The sequence below is a fragment of the Crinia signifera genome, chromosome 3, assembly GCF_055691185.1.
Source record: "Crinia signifera chromosome 3, ASM5569118v1, whole genome shotgun sequence".
Classification (NCBI taxonomy): Eukaryota; Metazoa; Chordata; class Amphibia; order Anura; family Myobatrachidae; genus Crinia; species Crinia signifera.
In genome coordinates this window covers 108,017,804-108,025,303 of record NC_139219.1, presented here as the reverse complement: position 1 = coordinate 108,025,303, position 7,500 = coordinate 108,017,804, and the positions used below count along the sequence as shown (strand labels likewise).

At 42.0% G+C, this 7,500-nt stretch overlaps 11 non-coding genes across 11 annotated transcripts in view; 5 read left to right on the top strand and 6 right to left on the bottom strand.

Annotated features, from left to right (window-relative positions):
• Positions 1 to 735: 735 nt before the first annotated feature.
• Positions 736 to 806, bottom strand: TRNAG-GCC (transfer RNA glycine (anticodon GCC)). Its single transcript has one exon. It is a non-coding gene; the product is annotated as a tRNA-Gly (tRNA).
• A 156-nt stretch (positions 807 to 962) lies between these two features.
• On the top strand, positions 963 to 1,035 carry TRNAK-CUU (transfer RNA lysine (anticodon CUU)). Its single transcript has one exon. It is a non-coding gene; the product is annotated as a tRNA-Lys (tRNA).
• An 821-nt stretch (positions 1,036 to 1,856) lies between these two features.
• Positions 1,857 to 1,927, bottom strand: TRNAG-GCC (transfer RNA glycine (anticodon GCC)). The gene has a single exon. It is a non-coding gene; the product is annotated as a tRNA-Gly (tRNA).
• Positions 1,928 to 2,083: 156 nt separating this feature from the next.
• TRNAK-CUU (transfer RNA lysine (anticodon CUU)) lies at positions 2,084 to 2,156 on the top strand. The gene has a single exon. It is a non-coding gene; the product is annotated as a tRNA-Lys (tRNA).
• An 821-nt stretch (positions 2,157 to 2,977) lies between these two features.
• TRNAG-GCC (transfer RNA glycine (anticodon GCC)) lies at positions 2,978 to 3,048 on the bottom strand. Its single transcript has one exon. It is a non-coding gene; the product is annotated as a tRNA-Gly (tRNA).
• Positions 3,049 to 3,204: 156 nt separating this feature from the next.
• On the top strand, positions 3,205 to 3,277 carry TRNAK-CUU (transfer RNA lysine (anticodon CUU)). The gene has a single exon. It is a non-coding gene; the product is annotated as a tRNA-Lys (tRNA).
• Positions 3,278 to 4,098: 821 nt separating this feature from the next.
• On the bottom strand, positions 4,099 to 4,169 carry TRNAG-GCC (transfer RNA glycine (anticodon GCC)). The gene has a single exon. It is a non-coding gene; the product is annotated as a tRNA-Gly (tRNA).
• Positions 4,170 to 4,325: 156 nt separating this feature from the next.
• Positions 4,326 to 4,398, top strand: TRNAK-CUU (transfer RNA lysine (anticodon CUU)). Its single transcript has one exon. It is a non-coding gene; the product is annotated as a tRNA-Lys (tRNA).
• An 821-nt stretch (positions 4,399 to 5,219) lies between these two features.
• On the bottom strand, positions 5,220 to 5,290 carry TRNAG-GCC (transfer RNA glycine (anticodon GCC)). The gene has a single exon. It is a non-coding gene; the product is annotated as a tRNA-Gly (tRNA).
• Positions 5,291 to 5,446: 156 nt separating this feature from the next.
• Positions 5,447 to 5,519, top strand: TRNAK-CUU (transfer RNA lysine (anticodon CUU)). Its single transcript has one exon. It is a non-coding gene; the product is annotated as a tRNA-Lys (tRNA).
• Positions 5,520 to 7,463: 1,944 nt separating this feature from the next.
• TRNAG-GCC (transfer RNA glycine (anticodon GCC)) overlaps positions 7,464 to 7,500 on the bottom strand; it is a 71-nt gene continuing 34 nt past the window's right edge. Inside the window, exon 1 of the tRNA in view lies at positions 7,464 to 7,500. This exon is cut by the window's right edge and continues 34 nt beyond it. This is a non-coding gene — a tRNA (tRNA-Gly).

Genomic DNA, 7,500 nt, shown 5'->3' with positions numbered 1-7,500 from the left:
CAGTGTGTGAAACCAAGCAGGAATCTCAGGATCTACTAAATGTGGAAACCTTGCTTTGGTTTTATAAATTGAAGGGCAATCCTTGCCTTGCCATGATGCCATAACACTGTAAAAAAGCCTACCTATCTGAGTCAATAGCGAATAAGACTCCAAATCTAAGAGTCATTTGCTTTGAGTACAACATTGGGTGGTGTTTTTTCCCTTTTCAGATCCATGCCTCCCTCATGGCAGGCGAGAATTCTACCACTAAACCACAAGATTCTACCACTAAATCATTGTATGTTAAATTCTATACCTGCACCACCAAAATGCAAAGAGCCAGGCACTCTTTAACAAAATATATCGCTGTTTCAGGTGTACATCAGTGGGTGAAACCATGCAGGAATTTCAGGATCTACTGAATGTGGAAACTTTGCTTTGGTTTAATAGTGTAGATTGAAGAGCAAGCGTTGCCTTGCCTTGATGCTACAACACTGTAACAAAGCCTGGCCAGCTTAGTCAATAGAAATAAAACTCCCAAGCTAAGAGTCATATGCTTTTAGTACAACATTTGTTTGGTGTTTATTCCCTTTTCAGATCCAGACCTCTCTCTTGGCAGGTGGGAATTCTACCACTAAACCACAAGATTCTACCATTAATTTATTGTATGTGGAATTCTATACCTGCACCACCAAAATGCAAAGAGCCAGGCACTCTTTAACAAAATATACCATAATTTCAGTAAAACTTGAGTACTGCATTGGCCGGGAATCGAACCCGGGCCTCCCGCGTGGCAGGCGAGAATTCTACCACTGAACAACCAATGCTTCACATTTTACTTCACGGTTACTTACCCATTTTCCTCAATGTGTGAAACCAAGCATGCATCTCAGTGTACTGAATGTGGTAGCCTAGATCTACTTTAATAGCTTGTAGGGCACTCCTTGGCTTGAGTGGCATTTTTGTCACAGCACAGTAACCAAGCCTGGCTAGCTCAGTCGGTAGAGCATGAGACTCTTAATCTCAGGGTCGTGGGTTCGAGCCCCACGTTGGGCGGTGTTTTTTCCCAGAATTCTACAGGCGAGATCTCTGTCACTACACAACCAAACGTGTTTTATTTGAAACTTAAAAGAGGTGTACATCAGTGTGTGAAACCAAGCAGGAATCTCAGGATCTACTAAATGTGGAAACCGTGCTTTGGTTTTATAGATTGAAAGGCAATCCTTGCCTTGCCATGATGCCATAACACTGTAAAAAAGCCTAGCTATCTGAGTCAATAGCGAATAAGACTCCAAATCTAAGAGTCATTTGCTTTGAGCACAACATTGGGTGGTGTTTATTCCCTTTTCAGATCCATGCCTCCCTCATGGCAGGCGAGAATTCTACCACTAAACCACAAGATTCTACCACTAAATCATTGTATGTTGAATTCTATGCCTGCACCACCAAAATGCAAAGAGCCATGCACTATTTAACAAAATATTTCGCTGTTTCAGGTGTACATCAGTGGGTGAAACCATGCAGGAATATCAGGATCTACTGAATGTGGAAACTTTGCTTTGGTTTAGTAGTGTAGATTGAAGAGCAAGCGTTGCCTTGCCTTGATGCTACAACACTGTAACAAAGCCTGGCCAGCTTAGTCAATAGAAATAAAACTCCCAAGCTAAGAGTCATATGCTTTTAGTACAACATTTGTTTGGTGTTTATTCCCTTTTCAGATCCAGACCTCTCTCTTGGCAGGTGGGAATTCTACCACTAAACCACAAGATTCTAACATTAATTTATTGTATGTGGAATTCTATACCTGCACTACCAAAAAGCAAAGAGCCAGACACTCTTTAACAAAATATACCATAATTTCAGTAAAACTTGAGTACTGCATTGGCCGGGAATCGAACCCGGGCCTCCCGCGTGGCAGGCGAGAATTCTACCACTGAACAACCAATGCTTCACATTTTACTTCACGGTTACTTACCCATTTTCCTCAATTTGTGAAACCAAGCATGCATCTCAGTGTACTGAATGTGGTAGCCTAGATCTACTTTAATAGCTTGTAGGGCAGTCCTTGGCTTGAGTGGCCTTTTTGTCACACAACAGTAACCAAGCCTGGCTAGCTCAGTCGGTAGAGCATGAGACTCTTAATCTCAGGGTCGTGGGTTCGAGCCCCACGTTGGGCGGTGTTTTTTCCCAGAATTCTACAGGCGAGATCTCTGTCACTACACAACCAAACGTGTTTTATTTGAAACTTAAAAGAGGTGTACATCAGTGTGTGAAACCAAGCAGGAATCTCAGGATCTACTAAATGTGGAAACCATGCTTTGGTTTTATAGATTGAAAGGCAATCCTTGCCTTGCCATGATGCCATAACACTGTAAAAAAGCCTAGCTATCTGAGTCAATAGCGAATAAGACTCCAAATCTAAGAGTCATTTGCTTTGAGCACAACATTGGGTGGTGTTTATTCCCTTTTCAGATCCATGCCTCCCTCATGGCAGGCGAGAATTCTACCACTAAACCACAAGATTCTACCACTAAATCATTGTATGTTAAATTCTATACCTGCACCACCAAAATGCAAAGAGCCAGGCACTCTTTAACAAAATATATCGCTGTTTCAGGTGTACATCAGTGGGTGAAACCATGCAGAAATTTCAGGATCTACTGAATGTGGAAACTTTGCTTTGGTTTAATAGTGTAGATTGAAGAGCAAGCGTTGCCTTGCCTTGATGCTACAACACTGTAACAAAGCCTGGCCAGCTTAGTCAATAGAAATAAAACTCCCAAGCTAAGAGTCATATGCTTTTAGTACAACATTTGTTTGGTGTTTATTCCCTTTTCAGATCCAGACCTCTCTCTTGGCAGGTGGGAATTCTACCACTAAACCACAAGATTCTACCATTAATTTATTGTATGTGGAATTCTATACCTGCACCACCAAAATGCAAAGAGCCAGGCACTCTTTAACAAAATATACCATAATTTCAGTAAAACTTGAGTACTGCATTGGCCGGGAATCGAACCCGGGCCTCCCGCGTGGCAGGCGAGAATTCTACCACTGAACAACCAATGCTTCACATTTTACTTCACGGTTACTTACCCATTTTCCTCAATGTGTGAAACCAAGCATGCATCTCAGTGTACTGAATGTGGTAGCCTAGATCTACTTTAATAGCTTGTAGGGCACTCCTTGGCTTGAGTGGCATTTTTGTCACAGCACAGTAACCAAGCCTGGCTAGCTCAGTCGGTAGAGCATGAGACTCTTAATCTCAGGGTCGTGGGTTCGAGCCCCACGTTGGGCGGTGTTTTTTCCCAGAATTCTACAGGCGAGATCTCTGTCACTACACAACCAAACGTGTTTTATTTGAAACTTAAAAGAGGTGTACATCAGTGTGTGAAACCAAGCAGGAATCTCAGGATCTACTAAATGTGGAAACCGTGCTTTGGTTTTATAGATTGAAAGGCAATCCTTGCCTTGCCATGATGCCATAACACTGTAAAAAAGCCTAGCTATCTGAGTCAATAGCGAATAAGACTCCAAATCTAAGAGTCATTTGCTTTGAGCACAACATTGGGTGGTGTTTATTCCCTTTTCAGATCCATGCCTCCCTCATGGCAGGCGAGAATTCTACCACTAAACCACAAGATTCTACCACTAAATCATTGTATGTTGAATTCTATGCCTGCACCACCAAAATGCAAAGAGCCATGCACTATTTAACAAAATATTTCGCTGTTTCAGGTGTACATCAGTGGGTGAAACCATGCAGGAATATCAGGATCTACTGAATGTGGAAACTTTGCTTTGGTTTAGTAGTGTAGATTGAAGAGCAAGCGTTGCCTTGCCTTGATGCTACAACACTGTAACAAAGCCTGGCCAGCTTAGTCAATAGAAATAAAACTCCCAAGCTAAGAGTCATATGCTTTTAGTACAACATTTGTTTGGTGTTTATTCCCTTTTCAGATCCAGACCTCTCTCTTGGCAGGTGGGAATTCTACCACTAAACCACAAGATTCTAACATTAATTTATTGTATGTGGAATTCTATACCTGCACTACCAAAAAGCAAAGAGCCAGACACTCTTTAACAAAATATACCATAATTTCAGTAAAACTTGAGTACTGCATTGGCCGGGAATCGAACCCGGGCCTCCCGCGTGGCAGGCGAGAATTCTACCACTGAACAACCAATGCTTCACATTTTACTTCACGGTTACTTACCCATTTTCCTCAATTTGTGAAACCAAGCATGCATCTCAGTGTACTGAATGTGGTAGCCTAGATCTACTTTAATAGCTTGTAGGGCAGTCCTTGGCTTGAGTGGCCTTTTTGTCACACAACAGTAACCAAGCCTGGCTAGCTCAGTCGGTAGAGCATGAGACTCTTAATCTCAGGGTCGTGGGTTCGAGCCCCACGTTGGGCGGTGTTTTTTCCCAGAATTCTACAGGCGAGATCTCTGTCACTACACAACCAAACGTGTTTTATTTGAAACTTAAAAGAGGTGTACATCAGTGTGTGAAACCAAGCAGGAATCTCAGGATCTACTAAATGTGGAAACCATGCTTTGGTTTTATAGATTGAAAGGCAATCCTTGCCTTGCCATGATGCCATAACACTGTAAAAAAGCCTAGCTATCTGAGTCAATAGCGAATAAGACTCCAAATCTAAGAGTCATTTGCTTTGAGCACAACATTGGGTGGTGTTTATTCCCTTTTCAGATCCATGCCTCCCTCATGGCAGGCGAGAATTCTACCACTAAACCACAAGATTCTACCACTAAATCATTGTATGTTGAATTCTATGCCTGCACCACCAAAATGCAAAGAGCCATGCACTATTTAACAAAATATTTCGCTGTTTCAGGTGTACATCAGTGGGTGAAACCATGCAGGAATATCAGGATCTACTGAATGTGGAAACTTTGCTTTGGTTTAGTAGTGTAGATTGAAGAGCAAGCGTTGCCTTGCCTTGATGCTACAACACTGTAACAAAGCCTGGCCAGCTTAGTCAATAGAAATAAAACTCCCAAGCTAAGAGTCATATGCTTTTAGTACAACATTTGTTTGGTGTTTATTCCCTTTTCAGATCCAGACCTCTCTCTTGGCAGGTGGGAATTCTACCACTAAACCACAAGATTCTACCATTAATTTATTGTATGTGGAATTCTATACCTACACCACCAAAAAGCAAAGAGCCAGACACTCTTTAACAAAATATACCATAATTTCAGTAAAACTTGAGTACTGCATTGGCCGGGAATCGAACCCGGGCCTCCCGCGTGGCAGGCGAGAATTCTACCACTGAACAACCAATGCTTCACATTTTACTTCACGGTTACTTACCCATTTTCCTCAATTTGTGAAACCAAGCATGCATCTCAGTGTACTGAATGTGGTAGCCTAGATCTACTTTAATAGCTTGTAGGGCAGTCCTTGGCTTGAGTGGCCTTTTTGTCACACAACAGTAACCAAGCCTGGCTAGCTCAGTCGGTAGAGCATGAGACTCTTAATCTCAGGGTCGTGGGTTCGAGCCCCACGTTGGGCGGTGTTTTTTCCCAGAATTCTACAGGCGAGATCTCTGTCACTACACAACCAAACGTGTTTTATTTGAAACTTAAAAGAGGTGTACATCAGTGTGTGAAACCAAGCAGGAATCTAAGGAGCTACTAAATGTGGAAACCTTGCTTTGGTTTTATAAATTGAAGGGCAATCCTTGCCTTGCCATGATGCCATAACACTGTAAAAAAGCCTAGCTATCTGAGTCAATAGCGAATAAGACTCCAAATCTAAGAGTCATTTGCTTTGAGCACAACATTGGGTGGTGTTTATTCCCTTTTCAGATCCATGCCTCCCTCATGGCAGGCGAGAATTCTACCACTAAACCACAAGATTCTACCACTAAATCATTGTATGTTAAATTCTATACCTGCACCACCAAAATGCAAAGAGCCAGGCACTCTTTAACAAAATATATCGCTGTTTCAGGTGTACATCAGTGGGTGAAACCATGCAGGAATATCAGGATCTACTGAATGTGGAAACTTTGCTTTGGTTTAATAGTGTAGCTTGAAGAGCAAGCGTTGCCTTGCCTTGATGCTACAACACTGTAACAAAGCCTGGCCAGCTTAGTCAATAGAAATAAAACTCCCAAGCTAAGAGTCATATGCTTTTAGTACAACATTTGTTTGGTGTTTATTCCCTTTTCAGATCCAGACCTCTCTCTTGGCAGGTGGGAATTCTACCACTAAACCACAAGATTCTACCATTAATTTATTGTATGTGGAATTCTATACCTACACCACCAAAAAGCAAAGAGCCAGACACTCTTTAACAAAATATACCATAATTTCAGTAAAACTTGAGTACTGCATTGGCCGGGAATCGAACCCGGGCCTCCCGTGTGGCAGGCAAGAAATTCTACCACTGAACAACCAATGTTTCACATTTTACTTCACGGTTACTTACACATTTTCCTCAATTTGTGAAACCAAGCATGCATCTCAGTGTGCTGAATGTGGTAGCCTAGATCTACTTTAATAGCTTGTAGGGCACTCCTTGGCTTGAGTGGCCTTTTTGTCACACAACAGTAACCAAGCCTGGCTAGCTCAGTCGGTAGAGCATGAGACTCTTAATCTCAGGGTCGTGGGTTCGAGCCCCACGTTGGGAGGTGTTTTTTTCCCAGAATTCTACAGGAGAGATCTCTGTCACTACACAACCAAACGTGTTTTATTTGAAACTTAAAAGAGGTGTACATCAGTGTGTGAAACCAAGCAGGAATCTCAGGATCTACTAAATGTGGAAACCTTGCTTTGGTTTTATAAATTGAAGGGCAATCCTTGCCTTGCCATGATGCCATAACACTGTAAAAAAGCCTAGCTATCTGAGTCAATAGCGAATAAGACTCCAAATCTAAGAGTCATTTGCTTTGAGTACAACATTGGGTGGTGTTTTTTCCCTTTTCAGATCCATGCCTCCCTCATGGCAGGCGAGAATTCTACCACTAAACCACAAGATTCTACCACTAAATCATTGTATGTTAAATTCTATACCTGCACCACCAAAATGCAAAGAGCCAGGCACTCTTTAACAAAATATATCGCTGTTTCAGGTGTACATCAGTGGGTGAAACCATGCAGGAATTTCAGGATCTACTGAATGTGGAAACTTTGCTTTGGTTTAATAGTGTAGATTGAAGAGCAAGCGTTGCCTTGCCTTGATGCTACAACACTGTAACAAAGCCTGGCCAGCTTAGTCAATAGAAATAAAACTCCCAAGCTAAGAGTCATATGCTTTTAGTACAACATTTGTTTGGTGTTTATTCCCTTTTCAGATCCAGACCTCTCTCTTGGCAGGTGGGAATTCTACCACTAAACCACAAGATTCTACCATTAATTTATTGTATGTGGAATTCTATACCTGCACCACCAAAATGCAAAGAGCCAGGCACTCTTTAACAAAATATACCATAATTTCAGTAAAACTTGAGTACTGCATTGGCCGGGAATCGAACCCGGGCCTCCCGCGTG